The sequence below is a fragment of the Lygodium microphyllum genome, chromosome 5 (genome assembly GCF_053477565.2).
Source record: "Lygodium microphyllum isolate KBCC chromosome 5, Lygodium_microphyllum_v1.1.10, whole genome shotgun sequence".
NCBI lineage: Eukaryota > Viridiplantae > Streptophyta > Polypodiopsida > Schizaeales > Lygodiaceae > Lygodium > Lygodium microphyllum.
In genome coordinates this window covers 78,160,138-78,182,435 of record NC_141139.1, presented here as the reverse complement: position 1 = coordinate 78,182,435, position 22,298 = coordinate 78,160,138, and the positions used below count along the sequence as shown (strand labels likewise).

The 22,298-nt window shown below is 43.0% G+C and overlaps 2 non-coding genes across 2 annotated transcripts; both read left to right on the top strand.

Moving 5' to 3' along the window:
- Positions 1–2,261: 2,261 nt before the first annotated feature.
- TRNAL-CAG (transfer RNA leucine (anticodon CAG)) lies at positions 2,262–2,341 on the top strand. Its single transcript has one exon. It is a non-coding gene; the product is annotated as a tRNA-Leu (tRNA).
- A 3-nt stretch (positions 2,342–2,344) lies between these two features.
- Positions 2,345–2,432, top strand: TRNAY-GUA (transfer RNA tyrosine (anticodon GUA)). Its single transcript is given in 2 exon segments — positions 2,345–2,381; positions 2,397–2,432. It is a non-coding gene; the product is annotated as a tRNA-Tyr (tRNA).
- The last annotated feature ends 19,866 nt before the right edge of the window (positions 2,433–22,298 follow it).

Genomic DNA, 22,298 nt, shown 5'->3' with positions numbered 1-22,298 from the left:
CCCTTGCAAGGACTGTATTTGCGATTCTTCGGTCATTTTGCTACATTCTACTTATCACATTTTACACAAGTTTTGACTATAACTTCTAGCTTTAGAAGACTCGTTCTTCTTGCTCTCGTTAATATCGCTTTCACACTCTATAATTTTTAAAAATTTTACATTTTTAGATGTGAATAATGGCATCTCAATGAGTCAAAAATAATTATTTATGAACTTGCATGGACTTCCATGGTTGATACTATTTTCTTACCATATATCTTGGTATATTCTTTCATAAACTAACGTATGTGATAATGGTATCCTTATTTGCCCTCGTAGAAACTTAATTGGATGATTGCAAAAGTTGCTTTGTGATTGTATCTCAGCGCGACTACTAGCTAATAAGGCACATGCACATACACCGGTGTAAAGTCTGTAGAGTTAGACTGCAAGTTTTTATGAAAGTCCAGGGGCTAGCTATAATCATGCTTGACCCCTTCAGTCCTCACCTAGTGAATAAATGAAAATGTGTAGAGATTTAGAGTGACACTTAACCATTTGTAAAAATTGAGGGAATGTAGAACATGAATTAATCTTGATAAGTTCCGATATTATGGTCTATGCCAATCTTATGCATGACTAGTGGTCATAGGCTACAGTTGTACCATTGATTAGCAAGTTATATGTATATGACTAGATAATGATGTTGGATGATGAGAAGACCTATTTTCTTGTGTGCCATGACCCACTATATGCTATCTATGAAGATACTGTGATAGGCAGGCATACCCAAGGATGCTTTTTAAATCAATATTCCTAAATTTGTACACCGTATTGACATCAATCATCTATTCTTTAATGGAAATTTATTCTTATTTTTCATTTTTTTAAAAATTATGCTACACGATTCAAATTTAAATGAGGGGATATTTAACTGAACTACAGACACTTGGTCTCTGTACTAGCCCTTGGTCGATTTAGCACTATATAGGTTAACTAGAAAACTCAAGTAAGATTAAGCCAGATTCGTTATCCTTACATATTCTACCCTACATTATAGTTTTACATTAACCAAGAAATTTCTATACTAGCTATGGACCCTTTGTATCGAAGCATTATGTATGGGTTGATCCCATTGATCCTCTGGGTCTTTCTTATTGGGAGGGTTGTGATAAATTATGTTCCCTTCTCTTGTAGAACCTTTCTCTTGCCTTACGTGACACCTGTTATAGCAGGACTTATTGATGACATATGAAACTCATACGTGAGAATCGGAAATGTTATGTACTTCAATGACCGATACCTGGACTTATTGAAGACATAATTCCGCATGTTGTAAAATTTGGAGAAAAAGAGGATAAATCTAGAATAGTGCAGTTGTTTGAAGGTATCATTCATGAAGACTATTCGTCACAAATTTGGGAGTATGATGTTGTTTTGATGTTCTATGGATGAGATCTAAAGATTTTCAGGCAATTATGGCAGGAAAAAGGATCAAGTATTAATGTGTAGTGTGCCTTATAGCGCATAAAAATGGGCAAGTATTAATGAAGAAGATGGTAGGGAGACGAGGGTTTGGATAAACAAACATTTGAGTTCTATCGAGGTAGGATTTGTCCTAAAGCGCCTCTCATGCAAAAGTAGGTCATGCATCGAGGAAATTTCAACAGGCTAGTGGCCGTGATCGTGTCAGCGCTCCAACTTGTTCTTGCATCCCTTGGTGGTTGCCTTGGCCCAATTAGACTTGCTGCTGCTGCTGCTGCTCGAGTATAGGAATTGGGTGCATCGGCAGCAAGTTGAATCATTGTTCCCTTTTGCAGTGGGATTAGCGGGAAAGAGTTTCAATAGGAGTCTCTATCTATTCGAGAATCCTCCAATCATTAGGGTTCCATTCTCATCAAAATAGGGGAGAATCTTCTATTTTGCAAATCTATTCAGAAACAAAGAATGAGCCCACAACCTATGTGCTCACTCCTAACGAACATCTCATAGCATTCGCTTCCGAGAGATTAAGCCAGCATTTGAAACCATTCATAACGAGCCACCGTCCGCCGCAGAGAACGCGTGCTTTCATTTCCGAGATGAAGTGAACATGCAATACTTTGCCGAGCAAATGCGCCACACGAGAAAACACAAGAGAGAGAGAGAGAGAGAGAGAGAGCCCTTTCCGGGGGAGGCAGCTCCCGTCTCACAGATACATGCCTTGGAGAGTTGTGTGATGGCGATGGACTCTTTGAGGGGGTGAACGCCAGGCCGTGCCGGTTGCCCGCTTGCATCGCGCAGTCAGGATGGCCGAGCGGTCTAAGGCGCCAGTTTCAGGTACTGGTCCGAAAGGGCGTGGGTTCAAATCCCACTCCTGACAAGCCCGACCTTAGCTCAGTTGGTAGAGCGGAGGACTGTAGTGGTCGAACATTGTAATCCTTAGGTCGCTGGTTCGAATCCGGCAGGTCGGATTGTGCTGCACACCCTTTTCCCCCGGGGCCCTCTCATCACCGTGAAAAACAGTTCAGACAATCCTTCGGAAAACGGTTTTATGTGAAACAACTTGCCATACCCTTGACAATAAATAATCGGTGCCAAGTAAGTTATTAGCAAATTAGTGAGCTCCTGCCAAGTCCTGTTTTAGCCACTTATGCGGCTTTGAGCCGGTTCTGTGGCTCCCACATGGACACATAGGTGCACGTGCACATGGAAGCACGAGAGTGCACAAAAGCCTCACTCGCACATGTACACACGGTCCGATTCTCACTGGTCTCACACACTCGCCCTTATTACTATCACATAGACGTAGGTGCGCCCACCGAGGGAGTAGACAGCCTCGCAACATGCTTCTAGGACATAGCCCAACATGCTTCTAGGACATAGCCCAACTTGCCATACCCTTGACAATAAATAATCGGTGCCAAGTAAGTTATTAGCAAATTAGTGAGCTCCTGCCAAGTCCTGTTTTAGCCACTTATGCGGCTTTGAGCCGGTTCTGTGGCTCCCACATGGACACATAGGTGCACGTGCACATGGAAGCACGAGAGTGCACAAAAGCCTCACTCGCACATGTACACACGGTCCGATTCTCACTGGTCTCACACACTCGCCCTTATTACTATCACATAGACGTAGGTGCGCCCACCGAGGGAGTAGACAGCCTCGCAACATGCTTCTAGGACATAGCCCAACTTCTGTAGGCCATTATGGCCCTACGACTACTTAAGGTCTTCACAAGTGCGCCCACACCTAGGTGCACAACATCCTTCTTTCGTCTCACACGCTTAAGGCAAACACCGTCCCATAGGATAGGGTCGTCATAAGGTCATAAAGTAATGTACGGTGCAACGCGCATTAATACTGGCCTTTAGGCATTTCCCTACACATACACGGTCACTCCTCGTGTTAAGTGCATAGAATAGGAAAACGCGCTCCCCCCCAGACACACGTACCAACCCCTTCGCACCCCATTTCCACTCAGGCAGCACAAGTGCACCTTAGGGCGAGCACATCCTTGCTCACACTTAGCACACATAACCACGTACTGCATCCTTAGCTCAACAAGCACACTTAGAGTCACATCAACTCACGGGCTAGGTTAAAACTCCCTTCCCTTAGTCACTCTTTTGAATCTAGGACCCTAGCTGTACTCACTGTCTCACAACACTAGTAAAACCGTTCACTTTGACCCAGGGCACATTTTGCTGCACACCTCCCAGTCCTAACCTAGCGTGCGCTTAGACACTTAATTGGTACACCCTTAGATTATATGTATCCTACTTCGTAGGCACATTCCTTAAACGCAACCTAGAGCTCAATTAGGCCCTCACAAGCCTCGCACAATAGGAACACACCATCTTCATCTCCTAGGTTAGATTCTACTCTGCCTACGCCACACTGACACCGTAGACTTAGGCACTCAACAATAGGTCCAACTATACCAAACTTGGATTTCTTGCATCCCACTTGGGCAAGCCTCTTGCACATTTCTGTGTACATGCACACTCACTTAGGGCGCTTCACTCTTAGACAACCTACATTCCACTATAGATACGGATAGTTCGCACCTTCGGAATCCCTAGGTCACATAGAGCTTTCATACGTAGGATCTTAGGAGCACTTTTAGTTCCATTTGTTCTTGTAGACATGCCTAGGATTCGTGCACTGCATTTAGGGTCATTGAATCTTTAGAAACACCTATTGGACCAAATCCTATCTTAAGTCCACTACATTTTCTCAAAGCACATTAGGATTAGATGCTAGATTCTCACCTCACCTAGCAATTTAAGGTTTTTTTGGTCACTTTGGATCACATCTCCATTTACATATACACATACTAGCCACCACTGTGCAAGGCTGGAGACTACTACATCAATTTTATGATACCCTCAAGTGTGCATAAGACCAAGGATCAAACTCAAAGATGAAAAATTATGCCAACTACTACAAGCAAGCATAACCGTGAACCATAAGTGCCCAAAGATTAATGTAGTTGGGCCAATACCCCCTATCAAAGATTAATGTAGTTGAGCCAATATCCCCTATCAAAGCCAACTTGCTAGGATCTTAGCATAATTTGAACCAAACTAAAGAGAGCCCACACACTTCATTGACTAAGAAATATTTAGTAACCTTGAGAGAACATCCATCATCAACACAATTGCTTGCATATTAACACAATCAAATTAGAAAACCAATTACTAAGACCTAGAAAATAGAGTGCCATAAGTTGTCAAGCACAAGTACCTTTAATCTCACAAAAATCGGCTAGATTAAGGAAGCCCAAGGGGTCCACAAATATCAAAATCAAGAACTAAAAACAATTCGAGGATAAGACATCCAGAAGGGAGTTTTTCTTAGAGGCCTACAATCATAAGTTTATGGAGTTGAGGAGATCACTCAACTTGCAAGTTTATAGTAGCGTGCGTAGCCAATAATGCCAGAATCCCAAAGCATTGGTTGGTGATATTCCTCGTCACTTTTAAAGATAGGACGTTTCAATGGTATGACAAACAAGCAACAGAAACTTTTGACACATGGGATGACCTAAACGTGGCATTTCTCACCAAATTTAGGCGTGAAGGTTTTGAAGAGAGGATGTGAGAGGACTTCATGAACTTAAATCTTAAGTCAGTCCTCTAGAGACCGAGTGGAAGCATATATCTCCAGAATAGAATCTATAATACTAAAGAGATGGACCAACCATAACTTGGATAAAGACATCCAAAAGGTGTCAAGAATCACGTGTGGTGGGGGGACTTGCTCAAGATGCTGCATCGAACACACACAGAATGCACAAGGAGAAGCTCACTCAAGAGACAAGAAGAGAGATGGAGGCCAAAACATTTTCTTACTGGTTTCTTCTTCTTCTTCCACACACTTTACAATGTGCACAAGGTATAGATAAGATACAACATAAAGGAAAGTGGTCTACTAAGTCAAACAATGCATAACCGACTACACTAGTCGACTGGCGCTATAACTATGCCAGTTGTAAATAGGTGTAACAACCTGAATATAATAAGTAATGAGTCAATGGCCATGTGAGAGTCATAATGACCACCGACGTGCTAAGTGTAGACATGTGGATCCATCTAACCAGGCAGTCCATCGTCAATGTCTGCATGAGTTGAGCTTGTAATCTCAACACTCCCCCTCAAGCTCAACTGCATCTCTGCAACTCCAAGTAAGCTTCGAAACTTTTGAAGCTTCTCTGTACCCAATGCCTTCGTGAAGATGTCAGCTATCTGATCCTGTGTGCTGACATACACCAAGTCAATCTCACCTGCTAGTACCTTCTCTCTCACAAAGTGGTAGTGTACCTCAATATGTTTTGTTCTGGCATGGAACACTGTGTTCTTAGCCAACTATATACTGCTCATGTTGTCACAATAAATGACAAATGGACCTTCCACCTGCACATCTAAATCATCCAATAAATTTTGTAGCCATACTACCTCACATGCTGCTGCAGCAGCACCTCTATACTTAGCCTCTGTACTCGACAAAGCAACTATAGGTTGCTTTTTGCTGCTCCAAGTAACTGTTGCACTACCAAGAGAGAACATGTATCCGCTAGTAGATCTTCTATCAGACATACTACCAGCCCAATCTGCATCTGTTATCCAAACACTTGTACATCTGTACCTGCCTCATAGAAAAGTCCATAATGTAATTTGGACTTCACATATCTCAATATGCGTCTGACTACATCCAAATGTGGCTTTCTAGGTACTTGCATAAACTGACTCACAAGACCAACAACGTAGCTCAAGTCTGGCCTTGTAATGGTCATGTAGATCAAACTCCCCACTATCCTCCTGAACATAGTAGGGTCTTCTATCTCATCCCCAACATCAGCACTCAACTTTACATTCTACTCCAACGGGACTGAAAGTGGTTTGCATGCTGTCATACCATACTTGGACAACGTATCCAAGCCATACTGTCTTTGGGAGAGCTATATACCATCATCACATCTGATCACCTCAATGCCAAGCAAGTACCTTAGCTCACCTAAATCCTTCATCTCAAACTTCTTCTTCAAAAAGTCCTTGACTTCAGCAATCCCACTATCACTATCACCTGTAATAATCAAGTCATCCACATAGATGACTATGATGACCAAACCTGCATCTCCCTTTCTCACATAAAGTGAGTGATCAGCATCAGAAATATAAAAGTCAATATTGACAAGATACTCTCTGATCTTGTCAGACCATTCTCTAGGTGCTTGCTTGAGCCCATAGAGCGCATTCTTCAACCTGCACACATACGTGGGATGCTCTAAATCTTCATAACCTGCTGGTTGATCCATATACACTTCTTCCTGCAAATCACCATGCAAGAAGGCATTCTTCACATCCATTTGCTGCAACCTCCAATCTTTGGCTGCTTCCAAAGAAATCACATATTTGATAGTTGCCATCCTAGCAACTAGACTGAAGGTTTCTTCATAATCTATGCCATATGTCTGGGCATAGCCTTTTGCAACTAGCCTAGCTTTGTATCTACTAATAGAACCATTTGTATTGTGCTTAATCTTATAAACCCACTTACATCCAATAGCTTTCTTGCCCTTCAGCAATGATACTAGATCCCAAGTCTTATTGGCATCTAATGCAGCCATCTCCTCATCCATTGTTGCATCCCAATGAGTATGACCAAAAACATTCTCAAAACAAGTGGGCTCAACATCCTCAACTAGTTTCACCATATAAGCATAATGGTGAGCTGCATAACCTTCAAAACCAAATCTTTTAACAAGGTATCTGACCCTGCTAGATCTGCGTACCACCGGATCACTCAATGGAGCCTTTACATTATTATGAGCTCTCTGTAAACCTAGTGTCCTGAGAGAAGGAATACCAAGCTCATCATCCAAGCTCTCTGAGCCACTGGAGTCTCCATCAAGAACTGCATCAATGCCATCTGACACTTTATTCTTTCCTTTGTCTTTACCTGTAGTGCTACTAGATGCACCTGAAGATGTAGAGCTACTCCTCAGTCTCCCAGACCATGGATTACCAAATGATGTCTCTGGTCCACTAAGAGTCCGTGATTCTTGCTTTTCATCCTACACATGAGTGTCATGATCATCATCAACATCCAATGCATCACCACTAGATGCATACAACCTGCTCATTTCATCAAAGATGACATCCCTACTCACTCTGAACTTACATGTGACATGGTTATAACAACGATACCCTTTCTGCTCTAAAGAGTATCCAATAAAGACACATTTTTCTGCCTTTGGATCAAGCTTCTTCCGTGGCTCGTCTGGCGCATGAACATATGCAACACAGCCAAATACCTTCAAGTGCGATACATCAGCCTTCTTGCCAGTAAAGCATTCTTCAGGAGTCATCCCATGAACTGCAGCTGTGGGAGCTCTGTTCATAATATAAACAGCAGTATGAACAGCCTCATACCAAAAATGCTTAGGCATATTCTTTTCAACCATCAAGGCGCGTGCAACTTATGCCTGTTTTTCCTTTCTGCAACCTAATTTTGCTATGGGGTATACCTGCATGTGAACTGTCTCTTTATCCCATGAGACCTCAGAAAATCACTAAACTCATTCGAGAGGTACTCTCCCTCTCCATCTGACCTCAAGCACTTTACTTTCAAGCATGTTCCTCTTTCAACTACAGCCTTGAAAGTTCTAAAGTGCTCAAACGCTTCACTCTTTTCCTTCGTAAAATATACCCACAGCTTTCTAGAACAATCATCAATGAATGTGACAAAGTATGAACTGCCTCCAAGAGATACATTTTGTGTAGACCCCCAAATATATGTATGCACAACATCAAGGATGTTTCTGCTTACATCTCTGTCATGTGAAAAGGGTTGTCTTGCCTACTTACCAAACTAACATGCTTCACATACCTTATGAAATGCTGCAACTCTAAATGTAGGCAAACCTGTAACCAACCCTTTGGACTGCATTAATTTCAACCTTTGTACATTTGCATGTCCAATGCGTTTGTGCCAAATTTCAATATCTGCAAAAACACCTTTTTCTTTAGCATACATAGCAGCATTCATAGTAGGAATTCTATCATCCAGAGTAAACATACATCCAACTCTACTTCCCTTTGCAACCAACCTGCACTTGTCATTGAAGTCTTCTACAAAGCAGCCCTTTGCATTAAATCTGACTTGCAGGCCTTGTTCTACCATCTGACCGACTGACACCAAGTTCTTTGTAATAGATGGCACATGTAATACATCTGAAAGACTCTTTGTCTTACCATCATGCAAGGATAAGGGAACTTTTTCAATATGTGAAATTGGGTGGCATGAATCATCATCCGTCTGCACATAACTTGTATTTTACAAATCCTACATCTCTCCAAACCATTCTGCATGGCTGGTCATATGATTGGATGCACCTAAATCAACATACCAAATATCATCATGTGTTCCCTTTCCTGTGACAGCATTCAGTATATGCTGCATAACAAACAGACGTTCATTTTTGTCTTCATTCTGTCGTGAAGACGATACATAGTTTCCTTGCTGCAACTTACCACTGCGAATATCATCTTTCTTAGCATAACATTGGGCTGCAATATGACCTGTTTTGCTACAGTAGTGACACACAATACTAGAGTTGTTAGAACCTGTGTTCTGACATCCACCTCTTCCTCTAAAGCTCCCCCTGCCTCTAAAGTTACCATGACCTCCTGAAACCTGCATATCGCCAAATTACTGATTCAATCTATTTTGTTGGTTGTCACTACCACGTCCTGTACCACGGCCTCTTGAAGAGAACCTGCCATGTCCCCTTCCTAAACTGGAGTAGAAAGCTTGGACCTGTTCACCACTTTTTTCAGATGTCTCACTCTACATGTTGATCTCTTCAGTGATCATAAGGGAGACCAACTCATCGAAATCTGGAAATGGCTTTCTAACATATACGGAAGTTACAAAAGACTTCCAAGCCTTTTCATTGTTAAGTCCACCCAAGATAGACGACATCAACTCATCATCATCGGGCATTGCATCAATCGCTGCCAAGGCATCTGCAATGCTCCTTACCTTCAGTGCATACTCATTGATAGACATCTTCCCTTTCTTCAATGTATTCAACTCTTGCTTGAGTTGAATCTTTCGTGCCTTTGTATTTACGGAAAACATACTTTCTAGTATGGTCCAAGTTGCATATGAATTCTTTGCATTTCTAATATGTCCCAGCATATTATTGTCAATTACTGCAGACAACCAATACATGACCTTTTTGTCTTTTGCATTCCATTCCTTCTGTGCCTTTGTCTCTTCTGCAGTTGGAGGATCACTCACCTCTGGCTCCTTTTCTTCACCTGAAACAAACTCGTAGAGGCCTTTTCCAACAAGGAAGTTTGTGACATGGAACTTCCATGAAGGGTAGTTGTTCTTGTCAAGCTTCTCAATGATGGGGTTTCCACTGTTCTCTGCCATTATCACAAAACTGATACCAAACAGCAAGCAAATCTTCTGCAATCTTTCATAACACGTGCACAACACTACACCAAGCAACCTTTTTCACTGCTCAATAGCACATGTAATCTACAACCTGTTTGCAGATAAACCTTATGTTTGCTTCTTGCAAACACCTCAAAAATTACAGATTTGCAATCTGTAACCTGTGCACCCACTTTCGGTCAATACAGTTGAATCACAGTGTACCCTGAAACTGCTGTCCGCAACCTTGTGGCTCTAAAACGGGGCCTGAAATGACCTCGGATGGCCAAAATCTATAGAGTACACAGCGCTCTTTGCGCACACTAAATCTCACTGCAATTTGATATTTTTTGCTCTGCCTTGCTTCTGGCTGGTTTCTTCTTCTTCTTCTTCCACACACTTTACAATGTGCACAAGGTATAGATAAGATACAACATAAAGAAAAGTGGCCTACTAAGTCAAACAATGCATAACCGACTACACTAGTCGATTGGCGCTATAACTATGCCAGCTGTAAATAGGTGTAACAACATGAATATAATAAGTAATGAGTCAATGGCCATGGGAGATTCATAATGACCACCGACGTGCTAAGTGTAGACGTGTGGACCCATCTAACCAGGCAGTCCATCATCAATGTCCGCATGTGTTGAGCTTGTCATCTCAACAAAAGGGAGCTTTTATTAGAGGCCTACAACTAGAAGTTCATAAGTTTGTGGAGTTGAGGGGATCACTCAACTTGCAAGCTGTAAGGAAAGATACAAGACTGTATGATGAAGTTGAAGCAAGGTTGCCGCTGAACCGAATCCACACTGGCCATAGACAACAATGCCTCAAATGATGGTTCAACCACAACAACAGTGGCATCAAGCAATTCGCCCAATGGCAACTCAATAACAACAATGGAAACCTACTAATTGAACTAACAACCAATAGTCCCAATAGGAGCTTTGAATCAGAATTAGAACAGAGGACTATCCAGATCAACCCAACCAATCTATGTAGTGATTATAGAGACTTTCCAAAATCCTAATGTGAGTACTTAAAGCGGAGACAATTTGAAGGACTATTTGTCCAATTTAGTTGCAAGTATCACAAAAATAGTTGATGGATGTGATTACAGAACAACTGCAAATACTAAAATTGAATACCGCCACCAGCATATCAAATACTACAAGAGGTGAAAGAGATGTGATGTGATTGAACACATAGTACACAATCTATGCTATTGAAACCCTCTAAAGTTGGTCTTATCAAGACAATGGAACTATGGCGATCCTTAGAAGAATGAATTTTAATACCTTCAAAACTGAATATCTTTTCCTGTGCAGTGGAATGAAAGTCGAATTTAGAGACTGTGAGAAGAAAGAAGTAGAAGAAATGTTGGCAAGAGATTCCTCTAGAGATTGAAGCCCTTCTAATTTCCTATGAGAAGAAAGAAGCAGAAGAAATGTTGGCAAGAAATTCCTCTAGAGATTGAAGCCCTTCTAATTCCCTTCTATTGATCCCTAATGAATGATGCGATCAAGAGGCAAGCACTGGAATGAATACAGATGTACGTGAGACTTTCCAAAATCCTACTACGAGTACTCCAGGAGGAGAAAATTTGAAGGACTATTCTTCCAATTCAGTTGCAAGAATCAAGAAAGAGCTGATAGATGCGATTATAGAATAGCTACATACATTGAAGGTGAATACCACTAGTATACCCAATACTGTAGGAGGTGGAAGAGATGTGATGCAATCGAACACATGGTGTGAAAAGTGTCATTAGATAGGAAATTTAGCCATTGAATGTACCTGAACATTAACTATCCTTGGAGCTTTCTATTTGTATTGTTTAAGAAAGAACCACACAAAGAATATCTGCTCTTTAAAGGAGATGCATGAAAGAAGGAAAAAATATGAGGAAGCAAGATTCTACTTGTTGGAAACCAAGATGACAACCCATGCCTCCAACTTGGTGGAACTGGAAGTTGTTGCAATAACATGTGCTAAGAAAAAGGAACCACTTGTCCAAAAAGAAAAAAATCCTTCTACCAAAACTATGAAGTTCAATCTTCCAATAGAGAAACAAAATAATACAAAATAGAACAGTGCAGTACAAAGCAGTCGAATGCCATAGAAGAATAAAAACAGTTATAGAGACAAGATCGGATTTCCAAGAGATGGAGGATGCAAAAGTACCCCTAGTAATAGAATAAGTTCAGATATTGCTGTTGCTAGAAGAAAGAGAAAAGATGAAAGTTGGTGTTACCCCATTTCCTAGTCAGTTGGAGAAGCCTATGGATCCTATCAAAGAGTATGAATTGATCAAAGAATTAGACATATTCAAACCAAACCTTACATTTTGACAATTGCTAATCCTATCCCCTAGTTGCACCAAAAGAAATTTAAAAGTATATTGACAAGAAGACAAGGCCTAAGGATTGCTCCCACAATTGCCAACAAAGATCAATAGGGTCCCAAAGCCAATAAAAGAAGTGGATGTGACAAATACATTCCTGGATCCCGATACCCCAAAGATTGGTGTTTGGATTGAAGAATGTTTTATTGTAGATTGATTGATGGCAACTCATCATCAGTGAACATAATGAAGGATGCGACAATGAAGGATCTAGGCCTGCAAGGCATGTAGGCTACACAGTGGCTTATCAAACTGGCAGACGGGAGTAGAATTAAGCCTTTGGGTATTCTCCCATATGTGAAGACAACATTCATGGGATGAGATTGTTAGCTAACCTATATGGTAGTGAAACCAAATTCCTATGCGACCTCATATCCTCTGCCTACTAAGAAGACCATGGATTTTTAAAGCAAGAGCATGAATGGATTCGCTCAAAGGGACCATAACCCTAGGCAAAGGATCCAGCAATGTGATAGTGAAGTTGTATTGCTCGTAAAAAGGTAATGGATCTACCACTATTGATGTCTTATCAAACTAGCCCAACGAAGTTACATATGGTACATTAGTAGATGAAGAAGTTGTAAAACAGATCTTTCCTACGAAAATAGAGGCACAACTCCTGATAGTAGTATGTACTATAACCCAAATCCCAAAAGAAGAAAAGTCCTTGTTGATGGGTGAATACCTGCTATTTGAACTACGAATGACTTCTAAAATCACCTTTGATAGTGAGATAGAGGCATGAATATACTACTCTCTCTATGACATGGCCACAGTAGAGCCAGAGTCAGAAGAAAAAGTAGATACTGAAGCAAAGCCAGAAGCAAAAGTAGAAGCAGAAGATACTACATAGAGCCTGTTTTTCTTCTGCAGAGCCCCTATAGAGGCAAACCCAAAGTCTGGAGGACAAAGATGAAAGTCAAGATGAAGATTATAAAAGCAAGGTGGAGGAATCTATTCGGTTTGAAGAGGATACTAACAACGAGGTCATCCTAGAGGCTTCAGAAGAAGCTGAAGATCGCATGATGTGGGACAAAATCACTCTATATCCTTTGGACTCATAAATGAATCACATTATACATAAAATCTCTATAATAAATGGATTAATAAAAATAATATTTAGCACTTACTCTTGTCACCTTAATTTACCCTTTTCAAGAAAGGACAATGATGATGTACCTTGACAACAAGCACCAATTTTGCAGTGTAATAAGTGGGATACACACTGACTAGGGTTTAGACACCCCGTCACACTGACCGGGGTATTTAAGGTGTAAGAGCCCCAGATTAGGGCAACTAGTTATTATCAAGATCACACTCTTCACCTTCATCTCCAACTTCCATGGCTTCCTTCTCCTTTCTCTCCTCTTTCCTCTCTTTCTCTCTCCTCTTCTAGTCTTCTTCCTTCTTCTTCTTCTCTTTCTCTCTCCTCAGCTCTCTTTCTCTCTCCCCTCAACTTCTTTCATTACAAGTGGTATCAGAGCTTTAGGCTTTGGTCCTTTTCCTCTTTCCCCTTTCTCCCTTTTCAAATCCCAAAAACCCTAGTTACTCAACTTACAGGTACATGTACAGCAAGAAGGAATGCAGTTAACTCCAGCTTTTTGGAGCAAGCAGGAGCTATGATTGGAGACTCAGACATATCTGGAGGTAAAATGGTTAAAATAGCAGGTCGTCACTTTTTTTCATGCAAATTTTAAGGATTCCAGGCCAAGTTTAGAGTCCCAGGAGTTGGAAGAGGGCAAAACCTTAGTTACTCTTTGCCTCAACCCTCTTTCTCTCTCTTCTTCTGCAAGCTGCCATGGCTACCAGCCTAAAGAAATCCCAAGAAACTTAATTTGAAGGTGCTCCCGATATCAAATAGCCCCGGGACCTCATCCCTGACCTCCCAAGCTCCAGATCAAGAGGTGGACTAGGGGGATTTGCTGTCCAGGAGGCCTACAGGACAGCCCCGGCGCATTTTGCGCTGGCTATCCTGCTCCCCCCCAGCCCTCTTGCCACTTCCCCTCTTGTTACCCTCCCCTCGCTACCACTCCGGGGCACTGGTCCAGCTCCTTGGTCCTCCCCCTTTGGCATCCTTGCTCCCGGGAATCAACTCCCATGGTGGAAAGCAGTTGGGACTGTTTGAAACAGTTTGGGGCAGCCATGGATTCTCCTAACTGAAGCTTCCTCTGACTTGGAGAGCTCAACCCCACAACCCCTTCAGCCCGTGAAGGATTCCTCTTGCCCGGATGAAGCCATTGAGCTTAGCATGCATGGAAGCTTTACGGGCAGCCATGAAAGCTTCACTTGAAGCTTCCCGTCCTTGAAACTCAAGCTCCGGGATAAGCTTGGGAACCTTCTTTATTAGCAAGAGCACTCGAAGGCTGAAGCACTCTTCCATGGATGCCCAACCAACAACCAGACTTCATCAATGGAGCAAGCAGCATCATGATGATTCGGGCTTCAACGGTCATCACAAGCATTAAAGAAGTATGCCACTCTGATCTTAATCTCTCAACTTAGCCACTTGCTGAGCTTAATCCATTGTTGGAGAGATTCAAGATTGCATACAAGCTTCATACCTCTTCCCAGGATTTCATTGTAATGGCTGACATTAACCCCTACTTTATCTTATGATCTTGGAAGAATATTAGCCATTGTAAATTGGGTAAGTAGCAGCCAGTGAGTCACTCGACTGCCAAGGTAACCCCTACCCCAACCCTCATCATTCCTTGCATCTCATGAAAAGGCCCAATGTCTCCTTTCCAATGCATCTCATGCTGATTGCTAAGTAAAAATGTTTGCCATGTATACTCCGGCTGAGGAAAAAGGCCGATGCCAGGTGAGGTGGTAAGACAAAGAGAGGTGACCCTCCCTTACCACTTAAGACCTTGAAGGGGTGCACAATCCGGCACGGGGGGAACTTTGCCCACCTCCTGATGATCCGGAGCCCAATACTTGTTTGTAGGTGCAGGTACTTCCATAAGCCACACTTCCCTACCCCAATGATCCCTCTTGAATACCTTGTAATGATAATGGCACCCATGTATGCCACTTGAGGTACACGCAGTCAATGGAGATGTATGGCAGTGAATGTATTTATGCATGAATGGCAGAGTTTATGGGTATGAAATGATGCTTGGGATTATGCTTAGTATTCTCAAGATGCTATTGAGGTGTCAGATCAGGCCCCTTGATCTATTCTCTATCCATATCAGACATTGGCACTAAGGGATAGATAGTGTTTTTGGTCATAGTCCTGCAGGACTGTCACAAAGATCCAATTGCAGAAATTTGTATCCTGAATCTAGGGGTAAACCCTATAGCTTATCTCAAAGAGGGCTTTTTCTCCTCCAGTTTGAATCAAAAATCTCCCCAATCGGAGTTACGGTGTGAAAGTTATGACCATTTTTGTGCACTAGGGTCATTGTGGACAGGTTGCAGACCACGCTCCAGGACAGCCACTGTAAAACCCCTACAGAAAATTCTGATAATTTTCTATCATAAAGTCTAATAGCTTCACCCCTCTGACCTGAGCCCAAAATCTTAGCAATTGAAGTTTCCTACTAAGAGTTACGCCTTTTTTACTGACAGCAGGTCCTGTGGACTGCATCCAGATGGTTGGCCAGAAAGGCAAAAGAAAGGCCCAAGAGGAACTCTAGAGGGAGATTAGAGACTCCCGGAGCTCCGTCATATGGAACGCCACAATGATATGGTCACCAACCACCGCCAGATGATTTCTAAGTTTGATGAAGCAATTGAGCACATGTCCATCTCAAACTCAAAGACCCAATAGACCTTGGAACAGCTCAGTGCTCTTGTTGCTCAGTTAGCGACCGCTTCATCCCAAGAGAAGACCAATGACTCTAGACATGAGTCTAGACGCCCTCCACATCAGGAACCATTGCATGGACCATAGGGTATACTTGGCGCTAAGGGAATTTCCCCTTCTACCTATGAGATCGGGGAACCCTCTCATATGCATGATGAGCCCCTATTGAATTCCCTTGTCCACCATGCCGGCAACATTCACTTGAGGCCTTCCCCTACCTTGGGTCAAATTTCACCCGCTCTACCTAGGAGCCCCCATACACGACATATGAATCATCCCCATCAAGGACAATATGGTACAAATGGCCAGCCTAGCAATCATGGACAGCTGGCTATACTGGACAACATGGGCTAAATGCACCACAAGGGATGTACGGACAGCAAGGCATGTATGGCCACCACGGGATGCATGGACAACAAGGATTTCATGGGCAGCATGGCCCCTATGATTTGTGTGACAAGGTCATTCTCACAAAGTATAATGGGCAATCTCCCTCACCATCTAACCTGGAAGAATGGACGTCCAAGTTGGAGTCCTACTTCAATATTTACCCCTACACTGATGAGCAAAAAATACTTTTTGCTTCTCTCCACTTGGAAGGTTTTGCCCACACTTGGTGGCACTATATCAATCGGGAGAATCAGCAGTTCATTGATTGGGAAGATTTCAAAATGCATATGGTCCAAGTTTTTGTGTCCCCTGTGGAAAAAGAACGGTTGGCAAGAAGATGGTACACTCTTGACCAACGTAACCTCACTGTACGCGACTACACCAATCAATTCATGAACTTGACCATGTATGTGGAAAGCATCAGTGACGATGCTAAATTGCAAAAGTACATCTATGGGTTGGAACTGAGTCTATCAGCTGATGTCATGGCCCAAAAACCCACTACACTGTTTGATGCAATCGAACTAGCTGAGAGATATGCAAAAAAGTACTGTAAGAATGAGCATTTTCAGCAAGGTGTTGGACCTCCCCGTATCCCTTCACGATCAGCCCCATACGGAGGTGGTTTTCGAGGCTCTTCTATGCCTAATAATAGCCCCAAAGTACCCACTTACCCTGCCTTCCATGCTGAAAGAAAAACGGGCACTTTTGGGATAGAATCGGGGTCTATGGCTGAAAATCGGTATGTTGAAAATAAACAGTCCACTGCATCACCTTCCCATGGATCCAGTAGTCAACGGTTCATCTCCCCAGATGTTGTCAAAGAACGGAAAGAAAAGGGCCTATGCTTTAAATGTGGAGATAAGTACACTGCTAATCATGCATCCAAATGCCCCAACAAGTCAGCTTGGATCAAAGTTCATAGCATGTATGTCATGGAAGATTGGCACAATGAGGAGGATGACTTGGCCATTGACCAGATTGAGCCCACGGAGGATGTTGATCATGAGCAATTCTATGACCTAGAGGATGGCTTTCCCTTTGACCCGGATGGTGCACCCTCACAGATACTTGATTTAACATCCCACCCACCTCCCACTTCCCTTTGCTCGATCTCCTTGGATGCTTAGACAGGTTCGCATAGCCCTAGTACCCTTTGCATTCAAGGCAGTATCAATGGGAAGCATGTTTTTATCCTTGTGGATAGCGGAAGCACGCACAGTTTTGTCAATAAAACAGCCATTGATCGGTTGAAATGTATTCCTATGGCATTACACCACCCCTTGAAGGTCCAAGTAGCAAATGGAGAAGAAGAAATCAGCACACATGTATGTCCCACAGTTCCCTTATGCCTGGCTGAAAATTATGTGGCACTGGTTGATCCGATTGCCCTAGATATGGGCCCCATTGATGTTGTCTTGGGCTGTGATTGGCTGAAACAATTGGGGAAAATTGCTATGGACTTCTCTCAGCTTTACATGGAGTTTATGATGCATGGACAACCTATCCACCTAGAGGGAGTTTGAGACCATGCTGATTTTCAGCTCATTACAGCAAAGCAACTCAGACGGGAGTTTAAGAAATGCTCACAGATCTTTGTTTTGCAATTAAATGAGGACAATCCTAATCAGCCCTCCACAGTATCATATGACTTTGCCTTGCAGGCCTTATTGAGGAATACAATGACTTATTTCAGATGCCTACATCCCTCCCTCCCAAGAGACAAGTGGACCACCCACTTGACCTAGAGCCAGCCCCATTCCAAGCCAGTGAACAACCCCCCCTATAGACTCTCCAAGTGTGAGCGTGAAGAGGTTGCAAAGCAAATCAAGGAGTTGCTAGAGATGGGTTTTATCAAACCGAGTTCTTCCCCCTATGCATCCCCTGTTCTCTTAGTCAAAAAGAAAAATGGCTCCTTCCACACTCTTTGGTACACAAGCAAAGAACTCGAAGGTAAAATTACTTATGTAGTTTTATAAGTTGGATGTAAAAGGCAGTTCATCTATGACTGTACACATCAATAAGTTCAAGAGCCTTAAAACTCAGCTAGCAACTCTTAAAAAGAAGATTGATGAGGATGAGGCAATACCAGTGCTACTTGCCAGTGTTAATCATGAACCGTATGAGAACCTTGTTTCAACACTAAGTAATGTTCCCAGTCTCTCACTCAAAGACATTGAGCACTCATTGCTTGATGGAGAAAGAAAATTTAAAAGCAAAGATGTAAAAGAGACCAGCTCAAGGGAAAATTCCTTATACACCAAAGGAGCTACTGGACCCAAGGGAAGAGGTCGAGGATTCAACACTGACAACAAAATTTGGATGACATGTCATTATTGTGGTAAGACTGGCCATATTGCTAGTGAATGTTTCCACAAGAAAAGAGCACAATAGATGCAGAATGACCACCACCAAAGTCAATTCATGAATGAAGATGCTTTCACTACCATCAACAACTCTGACAGATTGTTCTAAGGAATTTGTTCCCATAGTGGATTTGCTTTGTAAAAACCCTTGCCAAAGATGTAAAGTCTCAAACTTTAACTCGACTAGGCTACCTATGAGCTGTAAAATATTACACGGCGCAGCGAACAGAATCTGAGAAAGAGATAGAGAGTACACAACAGATAAGAGGAGAATCAGTAAAATTCTTTAACTCCAAACAACTGATACAAAGATGGCTCTGTCCACCCGTGCGCTTCCACTGTGTGAAGCTTAGATGGCGATCTAGACAGAAGATAGGTGAAGAGCTTAAGGCTAGCTGGAACAACAACTCTGACTGGGTGAAAGATGAGTGTCAGATGGCTGCGAAGGGGTTTAGCTTTTATAGCTCGCGAAGGTCGTTAGGTCGGCCTGCTGACCGACCTACCATATGAGCCTCCACTAGTCGGCCAGGGAATATTCCAGGGAATATTCCCTTTACCATCGGGCCGGGGGCGCTGCCCCCGGACCCCCGCCAGGGGGGCCGCTGGCCCCCCTGGGACCCCCTAGCCAGGGGCCTCTTCCGCGGCCCCCGGACCCCACAATAGGGGCCCCTTTTAACTCCCTTACCACGCAACTCAATGCAATGTGCCTCGAGTTGCTACCAGCTTAACCACTCCGTCTAACCCAAAGATTAGACCCACAACAGTCACCTTTTTGCCATCCGGTCACATAGACCTCATCTGATATACAAGTCAGGACTCAACCAATGTCCGGGCTCACATTTGGCTTCTCCTCATAATGGGGGCCTTACAACTTTGAGCACCATGGATCATTGGTAGCACCTAATGAGGGTGGGGCATTGATCATATCTAACACCCCCCCTCAATGTCCACCCATAGGTGAACTATCTCCTTGGCCCAATGCCGAGTCTCTGAAGATGAACTTGAAGCAGATCCTTCGTAAGTGCTTTGGTGAAGATATCTGCTCCATTCTCCTCTGTTGGACAGTAGACCAATTCCACTATCCCATCCTCCATCAAATCACGCACATAGTGATACTGGATCTCTATATGTTTGGTGCGTGCATGAAACACTGGATTTTTGGCAATGGCGATGCAACTCTGATTGTCACATCTCAGCACAGTTGGTTCTTCATCCTGCACTCCCATATGCCATAGAATCCTTCTCAACCATACGGCCTCACATGCAGCAAAACAAGCTGCCTTGTACTCTGCTTCGGTAGAAGACAATGCCACTGTTGGTTGCTTCTTACTAATCCAAGAGAAAATTCCTGAACCCAAAGAGAAACAATAACCAGAAACTGACTTCCTGGAATCAATGTCTCCTGCCCAATCTGAGTCACAGTTCCCCACAAGAGAAGTTCCGAAACTGTATGTGATACCATAGTCAAGAGTTTTCTTCAAGTATCTGAGCACCCGCATCCCAGCCTTCCAATGACTCTCATGAGGTTTGTTTGAGAACCTGCTCAAAACACCAACAGCAAAACTGATATCTGGTCTGGTGTTACACAAGTAGATTAGACTGCCGACCAACCTCCTATACCTCCCAATGTCTGCTAGTGCTGATGTATCCTCAACGGATAACTTTACATTCACCTCCATAGGTGTAGCTATCTCCTTGCACTCGGTCATGCCAAATGCCTTCAAGATCTCCCATGCATACTTCTTCTGAGAGATGAAGATCTTTCCTGGCTCTTGCCAGACTTCAATCCCCAAACAATAGTGCAGCAAGCCCAAGTCTGTCATTTCAAACTCAAAACTCAAAGCCTTTCGAGTTTGGTTGATCATATCTTCATAGTCACCTGTAATAAGAAGGTCGTCCACATATAGGACAATCACTACAGACTTTTTACCATCCCTGTAAACATACAAGTTAGCATCTGAGGCACATCTTTTGAAGTTTAGGTTTAAAAAGAACCTATCTATCCGCTGGTACCATGCTCTGGGGGCTTGTTTCAGCCCATACAATGCCTTCTTCAGTTTACACACTTTGTTCTCAGAATGGGGGGCCTCAAACCCTGGTGGCTGAGCCACGTACACCTCCTCCTTGAGGTCACCATTTAAGAACGCTGACTTAACATCCATTTGGTACACTGGCCACTTCTTGTGGGCAGCCACTGCAAGTACCGTGCGAATAGTGGTCATTCTGGCAGTTGGGGCAAATGACTCTTGAAAATCAAACCCTTCAACTTGTGAAAATCCTTGGGCAACCAGTCTAGCTTTGTACTTTTCTAAGGTACCATCAGCCTTGTACTTTACCTTCCAGATCCACTTGGTGCCAATAATCTTCCGCTTTGCTGGCCGATCCACTAGCTCCCAAGTGTCATTCTTCATTATGCTGTCATACTCCGCCTGCATAGCAGCCTTCCATGATGGATCTGCAAGTGCTTCTTCTAAGTCAGTTGGCTCCTTTACTTCTCTCATAATCTCAACCATCAAGGCCATGTTGACTATGTGAGCAGAAGCCCTCCTTTGCTCCTCTATTCTCTGAGACCTCCTTGGTCCGTCTGCCTTCTCCTCAACAGATGCAGGCATAGGATTATTGTGGTCATAGAGCTGCTTCACCCAGCGCGGCAATGGCTTTTCCGGTGGGGTGATGTCAGGTTGGTGAACTTTTTCCTCATCATCTGAAGATGATGCTTCCTCCTCCTTAAGGATAGGGATAGCTCTCGGGACAGGTTCATAGTGGACTACTTCTTCGCTTGATGATAAAGTGGAAGACCTTGCCTTCTCCTCCTCCACTGTATGCGGCTCCTCCTTGAACACCACATCACGGCTCGCGATGATCTTCTTTGCCTCTTGGTCATATAACTTGTAAGCCTTCTGCTCATCACTATAACCCAAGAAGATACATTTTCTGCTTTTTGGTTGTAACTTGTTTCTCTTCTCATCTGGAACATGTGCATAACATTCACATCCAAAAATTCTGAAATGTGAAACAGATGGTTTCTTACCAGTGTAAGCCTCATGAGGTGTTTTTCCCTTGAGAGCCTTTGTGTAGCTCCGATTTAGAATGTAGACTGCAGTATTAACAGCTTCAACCCAAAAATGGTTAGGCAATCCCTTGCCCTTTAGCATGCATCTTGCCATCTCCACAATGGTACGATTCCTGCGTTCCACAACACCATTCTGCTGAGGTGTGTGAGGCGTCGTCAATTGACGCTTGATCCCTTTGCTCTTGCAAAAGCCTTCAAACTCCTTTGAGTTGAACTCACCACCACCATCTGTTCTAAATTTCTTCACACTTTTCCCTGTTTCATTCTCAACAAGTATTAGCCATTCTTTAAACTTACCAAAAGCTTGAGCCTTATCACGAAGGAAGTACACCCACATCTTCC